The following is a 12737-nucleotide window of genomic DNA, read 5'->3' as shown; positions in this document are numbered from 1 at the left end:
CCACGCCCTCGTCCAAATCGCTGATGAAGATATTGAATAATATCAGTCCGAGGGCCGAACCCTGCAGGACCCCACTGCCCACCTCCCTCCAGGCCAAGAAGGAGCCATCCACCACCACTCTCTGGGTGCAGTCCCTAAGCCAGACGGCCACCCCCCTGACCATGTAGGCGTCCACTCCACAGTCTGCTAGCTTCCCAATGAGGATAGGGTGCGAAACTGTGTCAAAGGCCTTCCTAAAGTCCAGGAAGATGACATCAGCCTTGGCTCCCATGTCCAGGCAGTGTATGACCTGGTGACAGAAGGCTACAAGGTTTGTCAGGCAGGATCTACCCGTGACAAACCCATGCTGGTTTCCCCTCAGCATCATTTGCCCTGCTGGGCCTGCACAAATGTGTTCTTTGATTATTTTCTCTAGCATTTTCCCAGAAATAGAGGTAAGACTGACTGGTCTAAACTTACCCAGCTCATCCCTTCTCCCTTTCTTGAAAATGGGCACCACATTGGCCCTTCTCTAGTCCTCAGGGACCTGGCCGTAGCACCACGAGTGCTCAAACAGCTGTGCCAGCGGCTCAGCTATGACACTGGCCAATTCTTTCAGCAGCCGTGGTTGGAGGTCATCCGAGCCTGCTGACTTGTCCCCATCCAGCTTCTCCAGGAGCTCCTTAACTATTTCAGAACTAACCATAGGCAGACTGGTACCATGTGGACATCCGTCAGTGATCGACGTGGGGGAATTGGCTTGGTCGGTACATAGAAATACTGAAGCGAACAACTCATTGAAGAGCTTTGCTTTTTTCCCCACGTCAACCACCAACAGATTTTTTGTTATCCTTAATTCTGGTCGCCAGCCCTAGCTCCGTTCTCTGCCTTGGCTTTCCTAACTGCCTCCCTGAAATTATGAAACTATGGAAACTATGAAACTACTAATCCAGTTCTTTCTACTGCTTGCTCCCACAGTACCCCAACCATTATTCATTATTTAGATAGCTCTCTATGGTGCATGGCACTTTGTTGGACATGTGCATTGTCAGAAAAGTCTTTCCCCTCAGACAGGTCCGTAATATTGTCATGAGACCCATGAGGATCCTTCTTGGCCCATTTTTTCCTGCACTGTTTTCACGTCTTCAAGTTGTACATCATAGGAACCAGGATCCCATTTTCCCTGGGGCAGATTCTCTCCAGGGTCCATCTGTTTTGTATCTCAATTGGCTAGAAGAGTTGCTATTAAAGCATTAAAGCAAAGCACCCATTTCCCACCTGCTTCCTCAGGCTTCACTTTTCTTTCCTCCCTAAAGTATGAGAGATGAGGAAGACATCGGAGATATCTAATACAAGAAAGTTACAGAATCATTTCCCCTTTTTATGCTTTCTATAATAGACCTGAGATTGCTTTTTAACTGAAGCCATTTTCATACTGATTGCATGGAAACAGGTGTTGAGGCCAGCTCAGAGGTACCCATGGTAACCAGCCTCTATAGCCCAGGTACAGATTTTGGTGTCAGAGACAACCTGCAAATTGCAAAGGTTACATGGTTCGGATAAACGAATGTAAGGCATTAATGACATGGCTGGAGCTTTCAGGTCTACAGTGTTGTTCAATGTCTATATGACATTTGGGAGAGAGGGACATTTTTCAGAATCAATGATAAATAGATACAGTAGCATATTCATATTCATTTTACCCATTTTTAGAGTTTCCATTCAGGAACTATTCAAAGACAGTGCAGATCTGAATATTAAAAGCCTGCTAGACAATCCAAAACCAGCGCATATAAGAGCTTTATTGGAATCAATAATCTACAATCCCCGCTTGGCTTCAACAGCAATTTCACCCTTGTATGAGGAGGTTAAATGTGCCCACAGATCATGTATGCGGAGGACTGTAGCTTAGCTGAGAGATTTCCAGTGTTGCAATGTTATCTTCGGTGATGGGCAGAGAGGGGCTCTTTCATTTTGGATGCCATTTCTGTTCTGATTCAGGAAAGCTTGTGATGCTGCAGCTAGGGCTGAAGCATGAGCTTCAGGGGCAGGAGAAGAGTAATTCACGCATCAAAGAGGCCACATCAGAGAAGAACCCAGAGCCTGCTCTTATTGTACATACTTGTACCCTTCGTGGTGCACACGTGGGTGCACAGAACGTCAAACACAGCAGCAGTTGCACACGGGAATGACTGGGCAGTCATTCAGAGCCCTGAATTGCGTGATATTGTGGCCTGCAGGACTGTGTTGCTCTGACTTACTTTTTAAAACATACAGTGAAAATAATTAGCTGCCTAGACCAACACAAAAGAATTTGTTCTAGTCTTCCTCTGCCTCTTGAGGCTTGGTGCTCTGCCACGGATGTCAATGCAGTTGTTCCAGGGATGAGTATAGCAGGGCAGTCTGGCCCTTTAAGCAACCAGCTTAAGTAGGAGCCCAGCTGGGGGTGACTATCTGTGAGTTAAAAGCCCCTGGGGGGGAGAGCAACCAAGCAGTTCAAGGTGGGGAAGGAATAGTTTGTTGCCAGGAGGCAGGCTGAAACCCAAAGGAGCTTGCTGCTAGAAAGGCGGCTCTGCTGCGGGGAGAAAAGCTAAAGGGTTTTGCTTTGCTCTTTTGTGTGTGTGTTTGGGTCAAGGGTTTAACACTTTTCTAAACTGTGCAGGAGACCCCCATCTTCAAACCTCAGCTCCTTCTCTGCACATCATTCTTGTCTGCTGAGATGCCCACCGCCTTCCTGGGGGGTTGCAGGGTTGCCTACTGGTGCAGGGAGCTCTTGGTACCATTGTACTGCTGGAGAGCTGGGAGGGAAGGGTCCTGGAGCTAGTGAGGAGCATCTTCAGTAGATCTCCAAACATGCAAACAGATCTCAAGTTATGTGAAGGATCCTCCTTATCCACTGTTACAAGTGCATGAGAAATGTAATGTATTGCTTGGCTGTACCTACAATATTAGCTTAGATGACAGAGGGACAGATGACCACCTGCCTTTTGAGAGGATATGGTTTCCTGTTATCAATACCTACAGCACATTTGCTTGCCCAGAGAGACCTATGACTTTTTAATGTTGCAACATTATTTAGCTGCAGCATTATTTTAATCGGATGAAGAGGCTGAAGTTCAATAAAGCTTCAATCAAGGGAAGCTTTTATTTAATCATTGATCCTTTATTCATAAATAGGCAGTTTTCTAACTTCCAGAATTTGTAACAGACATGGAAATCCTGTTGGCAACCAAGCAAAGTAATTTCATTGTAAAAGTGGTAGGCAGGTCATTCACGTGTCACAAGAACTTACTATTGCTTTTTTTTTTTTTAAGTGGTAAAATTACCATAGTGTTCCTGTAGGCTTCCTTAACGGGGTGTTGTGTTATTGATACTGCAGTATCTACCAGTGGCTGGGCACATACCTGGACAAAAATGTGCCATATCTGAGGCAGGAGCATATAACATTTCAATATAGAGGATATTCGCATTCAACTAGCCAGTAAAAAAATTATATAGCAGTTTTTTGACAAAAATCTGCTAAATAGTGACAGTGGTTTCAATATTAACTCCCATTTTATCAGAATTAGAGGCTTGATAACCGATGTAATGGGCTCACAGAAAAAAATGCAAATAATGGATATAATTGTCAGCTGTAATATTCCTTTAAAAGTTGAAATCTAATAAAAATGACTGATGACCTCTGTGATGGAAATGTCAAAATTGGGATTATTTTCCGTACTTTGCTACCTATAATAAATTATATGTGTCTAGTACCCAATTTCAAGACTAGCTCAGCAGAAACACAAAAATTTATTTTGCCAGCCAGTAAGTGGCCTGCTGTTATTCAATATTTATTTATATTATGTATACTGTGGCACTGCCTCAAGGCAGAGTAGGAGACAGGAGGCATGTGGGGTGCATTATGCATCCGCTGCATGTCGTCTTTTCTCAGGACACCGGCTGGGACTGCGGCAGTGTCTCTCAGGAAGCCGCGAGAGAATAGCAGGGGGCTCAGAGGCCTGAAAACCAGTGAAATGGCTCACTTTGGTCACTTGGCTGGGACTCTGATGCCAATCACTGGCTGACTTTGAGAGACTTGGAAATCTCCCTTTGTCTCCATTTGGATGCATACTCCCCTAAGTACCTGACTGCTGAACTTGTTCATCTATTCTTCAGAAACGTTCTGCTCGGCAAACCTGAGCAATACTTGTGCTATTTGGCCTAGTCCTTATTTACTATGCCATCCCTAAATAAGGGAATAGGCATCCCTTATTGCCTATTCATGTAGGCAGAGGAAACAAAGAAAGGACCTGGGAATCTTATGCATAGGTTGGTGTGATAGGCAAGGGGTGTGTTTTCAATATCAGATTTTTATTCTCCCTGTTTAAACAGTGAGTCATTTATTTCCCTTGCCTTCCTACTTGCAATTAAGTAAGAAGCAGAAATGCAAAGTATGGGAGCAAGAATTGTTGCTATAGGTTCCTTCTTCAGAAACTGGTTGCAAGAAGGAAAGATCCCTGCATGGCAACAACAACATAAAGGAAAAAAGATGTTAAAAAGGAAAAAAATAAAGTTAAGCAATTGTATTGGTAAGTCTGTATGTACGGTAATAGAGATTTGCTTGTGGCTTTTTACACTTCAAGTGCATTATCAGGACTGTCTTCTAGTTGATTTTAATTTTTGAGTTGAGAGATTTTTTTTTCCCCCTGCACAGTATATTATGACATCCTCAAGCCCAAAGCAGAAAGGTGTCGTTTTAAATATATTAGAAGCCTGTCCCAGACAACTGCAATCGATTTGCCCTTGACTGTTTGTGTCATTTGCACTGGCTGTACAGAAACCCAGGTCTGTGCGCAGCCACGTAGAGTAGTTGTTGAATGTGTTTTAAAACTGAATAGCACAAGTGATGCTATTATTACTAATTAATTTGTTAGGGATCAGCCCGTTTACCCGCTAATCGCTGATACTTGTCTGCTTTTCCAGGCTCAGTGTAAATAGTATCTAAGGGCCACAAAGCCAGCTTGTAACTATTAATGTACACTGATGTCCCCCACCTCTTGAAAAAAATATCTGCAAATGAATGAATATTTAATTTGGGCCATCATCTCTCCTAACAGGGTAGAGGATTAATGTCTAACAGGTAAATTAGAAGTATATGTAATGTGCAGCAAAAGATAGTGTCTTTGTTTGGGAAACTCATCATTTATTTCTAAAATAATCTGGGTGAGATATTTAATATTAAATACTGGCTGAGTAACAGGTCTAAGATTCAGAGAGCTGGAGATGAATAATACTTCACAGGGTCATTTTTAGTATTATAGCAATTTTCTAAGAACAACATCCTTGTCTGTGAAGTGCTCCTTTACACCTCTTTAATTAGGTAATTGTCTACCTTCATCAGGGTGGCTGTGTTAACACTTTCCAACACACAAATCCAAAATGTTAATGCCTTTTGTATATTTTTATTACTTGGAATATTTAAGCTTTCCATGTTTTAAGAACATATCTATGCTACATGAGTAACATCACAAGGATAAGAGAATAATTTTCTGCCACTTCTGTAGGACTTGTATATTTATCATCATTACAGGCCCATCTAACTTCATAGCACTATTCTCATCTGAAATCTTTCATGCTACATTATTTATGATGGATCTAACTTTATGTTTCCCTATAAACATTTTAGGTAAACTGTTGTTCTCTTCCTTGTATTCAGATCATGGTCGGCCCCCCTCGTCCGCTTTTAAGGCCTTCACGTTGTTCAATATAATTTCTTCATGATGTTTCTGAGAAAAAAAGTATCCAGACACAAGACCTTTCTTTTGTGTAGTGAGATGAGATTCATATGAAGCTGGTAGGAAATCTGCCGGTAGAATATCTTTCTGTAGGTAAATGCCTATGTAGAAAAGCTGGACATGCACAAGTCTATGGGGCTGGACGTGATGCACCCAAGGGTGCTGAGGGAGTTGACTGATGGGATTGCAGAGCTGCTGGCCATTATCTTTGAAAACTCACGGTGATTGGAAGAGGTCCCAGATGAATGAAAAAGGGCAAAAAGAGTGCCCATCTTTAAGAAAGGGAAGAAGGAAGATCTGGGGAGCTCCAGACTGGTCAGCCTCACCTCAGTCCCAGGAAAAATCATGGAGCAGGTCCTCAAGGAATCCATTTCTAAGTCCTTGGAGGAGAAGGTGATGATTAGCAACAGTCAGCATGGGCAAGTCATGCCTGACCAACCTGATTGCCTTCTATGACGAGATGACTGGCTCTGTGAATGCGGGAAAAGCAGATGATATACCTTGACTTCAGCAAGGCTTTTGATATGGTCTCCCACAACGTTCTTGTTAGCAAGCTAAGGAAGTACGGGTTGGATGAGTGGATGTAAAGTGCATAGAAAACTGGCTGGATCTTGAGACTCAAAGGGCACATCTACACAAGACGCTTTACTTGAGATTAAAGCAAATTACTGTGCAAGAAACGTCACCATCTACACATGCAGATGCTTACTGCACAGTCATTTCCTCTAATCATGAGTAAATTTGCTTACAAGCACTGCATTTAATCAAGATTCCTTACTGCACCATATGGCACATGTAGATGGCCAACCAGGAGCAAATTTGCTTCTGGGCAGCCGGGGGCAGGAGATTGCTTCCTGTCACTGGTGGGGCAGGCTCCACCACCAGAGCCCAGGTGGGGACAACGTCCCCGTGCCCTGGCAGCAGGGAGCTCCCGGCCCCTGCTCCTGACTTCACATCATACACCTCGGTCATGGTAGAAATTGGGGCCTCTTGCTTCAAAGGTACAGGGCCATTGCACTTGAGCTGAAGATGAATCTTTGCTAGCTGGCATTGAATCAGGACCTATGACTCGGAGTTGAGTGGTTCTGATGCTACCCGCCAAAGAAACTGAAAACAATTGTCCCTCCTGATTCTTCCTCATTTACAGTCTTGGATACTTCTGTACAGACATGTGCTGATAAACACGTCTCAACTTCCCCACAAAAAAGGATCTAGAAAACATCACCACAAGTCCTGAGCAACAAGCATAACAACTTTAAGCAAACGAAGTGGTGCTTTTGTCAAAACAGCAAGGGAACCGAGCCTCTATGTCTCATTCATGTCATCAATAAACACGGCATTTTGCCTCATGCCCCTTTATAAGGTCTTGCTCTTGATTGGATAAATTGGAATTGTAAGTCACCCGGTGAGCCTGGGATTCAGCTTGAGAACCGTGGAGGAGAACGTGAGCTTTGAGCAGGCTCTCTCCTTGCTCAGCGATCGAGTGCTTTAATCTACACTGGCTAGCACTGCTCACCAATGGAAAGTAGCAGAAGCACAGCAATATTTCTGTGTGGCTCACTAATATCTCCTGCACACAGGTGTTTTGCTGGGGAATAGGGTGTGAGGGGGGCAGGGAATAGGAACAGCAGCTGTTTGGCCAGCTGAAGCACCTCGCTGGGAGATTCAGCAGAGTCTCTTGCTTTGCTAGAACAGCACAACGGGATAGACTGCAAGAGAGAATCCCTCCATCCATCGGTCCCTTGGGGACCTGGAAGGGACTGACAGTCCCCCATCTTTCATATCCCTTTGTTTAGGATTGCACAGAAGCTTGCAACTAGGGGCTAGTTAAGTTTTATTAAACCATAACAAGCAAAAACTATTAATGACCACTGGTCTCCGCTGACCTGAGATATCTAAGGCCCTGACAGCGATCAGAGTACTGACAGAAAGGTGTATCCATAATGCAACAACCTGGTATTAAAAGGCAACAACATGTGGGATGAGTTTCTAATCAGGTGAGCGGAACATAATAAAGGCAAATGATGTGAATAGAGTGGTAAAGCAGGGAAACTGCCTGCTTGACCAGCCCCCAAGGAAAAGAGCAAAGGGACCTCTTCAAAAGATATTACAGTGACCAATATCAAGAGACTGTTCTTCCTTTATGAAATGTGTTAGCATCTTCCAAGAATTTTGTAGCAATGTAGACACAGGAAAGAATTTACTGTAGGTCACGAAACAAGTAATTTATAGTGGATAATACAAACCAGGGAATCCTCTGCTATGTAGGCAGGGGAGGAGGCACTTGGAGGTTGTAAAGGAAGGGAGGCTATATAAAATGCTTTCACCTGTGGCTTTGCCTTATAGGGAGACAACAGAAGGTGCTATAAGGCTAGAAACAGATATCCTGGAATGAAGGCAATCAACTGGGCTGAGCTGTATCCAGGCACCTTAAATCCATTTTATTGGGCAACGTCCCTTGTTCCACCGTTGACGATCCAGGACAAAGGGCAACGTGAGCTCTCTGCTTTCCCCACCCAGGCAGACCTGCTCCTTTGCAATTGCTACTAGGAAAGCCTAACTTCCTCGTTTAGGCAAAGGCACCCCGAGATTCCCCAGGGTGCTTCTCTGTAAGCAGGGAAAGCAGGCAGCTGCTCCAGGGGCTTGAGGGCCCCCAGCCCCCGTCCTGGGAGTGGCAGGACAATGCAGGCAGCTCAGGCTGCTCGGACTCTTAGTCTGCTGCAGTGCACAGCAGGGTCTATTATCTTTTGTTGTGCCACTGATTTTCCTTTCATGTGATGCAACACAGGGTATCAACATCTATTTTCATGGCAGCAGAAATGAGACATCTGTTTCCACCCTAAGATAGAGGGACATCTCCAGAGGGTCAATGCAACCTGCTTTAGTAAAGCACAAGGAACTCATGAGAGAGGAGAGCCCCGCTAAGGGTGAGAATGGATGGGGTGTATGTGAATGCAATGTGTGTAACAGTAGGTGGGACCAGGGGGTCGTCGGCAGAGCTGTGATGTCTGTTAGTTTGGATTGCAGCTCCCAGGGGCTGGGAGGCAAGGGGAGAAGAAAGAGGAAGCCTGAGACTGGAGTCAAGGGAAGGGAGCAGCATGGACGAGTGCGCCAGGGAGCTGGAGATCTCGCTGGCTCGGTCAGCCAGGATCGTGGACTGAAGGAGCTGGTTCGGACTTGGGGGCAGCTGCAGGCTGCTCTTTGAGTGCTCTAGGGACTAAGGCTTATTTGGGGACACCTCCAGAACTGTGGGGGGAGGGAGGGGAATTAAGGCACTGAATATATGCTATCACAGTGTTTCTATTTCTTTACATTTTACCTGTTCCCTCCCTTTGGCCCATTGGCTTGTAACCCTAACCCCTATGACTTTCTGTATAAAAGTGGGGACTCCCCCTTGCTTCTTGTGCCAGTTTCTGGGGCTGGAGGGCTGGCACACAGGATACTGCATGTGTCTTTGCCAGCAATACGAAGCAGGCACAAGGGTACGTATTATAGGAGGTCAGAATTGGATCTAATGCTAATTTAAACAAACCAAACAGTCTCAGCTCTTAATACTAATCAATCATTAGATCTTAATCAATAATAATAAAGCCACATATATAGAAGTCTTCACTCAATTCAATAAAGCGTTAATTGGGCAGCTGTGAGCCCAGCTGTCTGAGACCTTCTCCTACATCCAGTGTCATGCTTTAATCATCCATTTTCATTCAGGACAAGCGTCCACAGGCTGTTAGCCCAGGGACGAAAAAAGGAAATAAATCTATTAGTGTGTAGCTCATAAGAAGTTGACTTCCTGTGAAACACAGGTGCAAAGCATCCTGTGAATGCTCAACCTGCACAGCCACTGTGGGCAAGCTAAGAGGCGGTGGCAGTTGCACAAATTGAATGTAAGACCATCATAGAGACTGAGCAAGCACCAAGGGAAAATGATCCCATTTTTCAGTATTGCTAGTTTTGTCTGCTCGGATATTTGTATGAGTTCCACCAGCTCTGCATGCTGCAAGAAGCATTTTAAAGCAATAAGACACTGCTGTGTATAAAAGGCTGTTTCCTGAGACATTAAGACAGGTTTAACTAAGCTATCATAAATCTTACAACACCTGAGCTGTTCAGTGACTCTACTTCAAGTAGTAGTACCTTTGCTAGGGAGCATTTTCTCTTTATGACAAATGAGGTGGGTACAGATCTCGCATCACACAATCTGCTTCTACAATATTCTCCATGTAAGGTATTAGGAGGTTGAGAAAGTTGGTGCGCTTTACATACAAAGTAGGCATCATAGGTGGATTCTGATTTCATCTACCAAATGCCATTTATATCCAGTGTCCACTGACTCTACCATTGGACTGACTTGTGGGGGGCAACTTTGCCATTGGCAATTCATAATTAAACACTTTGAAGTCCAGCACTGCTTGTACAGCCCCCAACTTGGGACATTTCATGTAAGCAATCCCTGCCCCTGCCATGTTTTACAAAGACATGTTATCCATGAATGAAATGGAGTGAAAGAAGACTATTAGAAGTGTTACGGGAAGAACTTTTTTGCATGAAAACTCTTCTGAGACTCTGCAGCTCACAAGTTATGAGCCATCAGACCTTCAGATAAGCCACCATAAGCTAATTGCCTTTTAAATTGGTCTCTCATGACAGAATAAGCCAGCCACACACTCACTATTTTACTACTCATTCTTAGTAGTCCTCTACGGCATGGGTTCCCTGAAACAAAGCAGAAGCTATACAAATCTGGTGGTTTGATTAACTGTTACACATCTTGTAGCATAAGGTATTTTGAGTTCAGAGTAAGAAATGCTCATCCTATACTAGACTCAGAAGAACAAGACAGAAATAAAGAAATAAAAGAACCACCAAAACAGTAGTAGAAAGGTTCACCTATTTGCAGGAAATGTGGAAGAAACAGAACATCTATACAAAAATGTTTCTGGCTAAGTAGCACCAAATACTGAGGTTAATAGTAGCCAGCTACCTTTCCACAGATGACTAGAATATGGAAGAGTCTAACAAGAACCAGATGTGTACAAATGACTTTTATCTTACAGACCTGGTCATTAGCACCAGCTTTCAAATCAGTTCATTTAATGAAAGCCACTTTGGATTTTCTGAGAAGGCAGGGAAAGATCTGCCTTCTGCCTGACTTGAGGCTGACAAGACTAGCTACCTCTCTAATTTTTTAGGAATGTATGTGGGGACTATCTCTAACAACAATTTGGAAGTGTGGGCTGGTTATTAATGCAAAAGGCAAGGATTTCTTAGGATAATACATTTTATTAGACCAACCATGTAGTTAGATAAGGTTGCGGATATAAGACATTCTTCCTCAGTCTTGTATTTAAAAGCTTGTCTGACTTTATCCCAACGACACAACGGGCCCAATAAAACATATCACCTTAAGAAATGCTTGCCTCTTGCATAATTTTTGGACCATCATGGTTACACCTTCACTGGTGCACTATTCAGTAATTAATACCTGATTCACCAAATCCTTTGTGGAGCCACTTACGTGATTAAAACATTGAGTAGTCAAGCAGATGAGACTTCAGTATGGTGTTGTTCAGTTATCCCAAAGAATACATGAAATGGCACCATTAGAGAACGCATGAGGGCTCACGTAGGACGGAAGGAAAAATAGACTAAGGCAAGGGGAATAAAAGGAAAGGAAGGATAAGTATTTTATAATGTTTGGCAGGTTGCTATACTCTGAGTTACCATAGGCAGCTAAAGCCTATATCCTAGTTAATGTTTTAAAGTCTAATCTTTTTATTCATGGTGTTCAGGCTTGGGGTTGTATTTTTGACATCTGTCAAAATCATTGAGTCAATGTCTTTATGACTGTTGACAGTTCTGAGTGCGTAAAGATGTATAGGTCTAAAAATTTCCAGCTAGTCATCAGGTGCAGACTGTGGTAGAAAGAAGTGAATGCCCTGATTCAAAGCACAATGAAATCAGTGGTGGTTCTAGCCTTGTGCTAGTTCATCTGATAGAGGAAGGTGAATAATGACTTCCCCCTGATACAAGGGAGGTGAGAAATGGTCCTCTGGGAAGGAAAGTCTGAGTCTTCCTCTGGATTCATCACTGGAGCCCAGCAACCTGATTCATTCTCTGTAATACTGTAGGATATGGATGTACTTATAGGTCAAAAATAAAAATCTCAGTTAATGTCAGTCAAGACATTGACCCCCTACCCTGGCGGTCTTTAGGAAGAGGCTGGATGAACACCTCGCCGGGATCGTTTGACCTCAGTGCTCTTTCCTGCCATGGCAGAGGGTCGGACTTGATGATCTGCTCAGGTCCCTTCCTACCCTACCAACTATGAAACTATGAAGATCGCTCCAAGTTAATGTGCTTAACACTGTTGAAAAAACAGCTATTCTCAGTGATGGTTCTGTGGTTTGAGTGCTCATTTGGGACTTTGGAGACCTGAGGACAAGTCCCTGATTTGTCACAGACTCCTTTCATGATTTTGAGCATGTTATTTAGAGTGAGGTCCACACAAGGAATTAGGGGGTGAAGTCTCTGGGATAGAGATTAAGACATACTCCCGTTTGGGGCATTTCTTATTGGGTTTTTTTAAGTTGTTCCTTGTGCACATACAGTTCTGTAAGGAAATGCACTTTTGAAATGAAATGAAAAAGCCAGATGAGGCCGGTTTCTGCATTGGGTAAAGCATGCGTTGCACAATAGTGGCCAGTTAAGATTCTGATGCTGCCAGACTCCTGGACTCTACACAACTTGTGAGCGATGTAGCTCTCTGCTCCTCATGCCAGCTTGTGGGTTGCATTCATACATAATTAACTCTCCCTACACATTGTATAGGACCCTGGACACCGAACTCAGGACTGTGGACTCTACTTAGCACCTGGGTATGAAAAGCTCAGCACCACAATATTCAGCATTGCCAGGACTACGTGCTTTCATGAATACAATTCTTTAGTCTTTCTGTGCCTCAGTTCTCTGTCTGTACAG

This window comes from Alligator sinensis, unplaced genomic scaffold, assembly GCF_000455745.1.
Source record: "Alligator sinensis unplaced genomic scaffold, ASM45574v1 scaffold172_1, whole genome shotgun sequence".
Taxonomy (NCBI): Eukaryota; Metazoa; Chordata; order Crocodylia; family Alligatoridae; genus Alligator; species Alligator sinensis.
The sequence above is the reverse complement of the archived record's forward strand: the minus strand, read 5'-3'. Positions refer to the sequence as shown.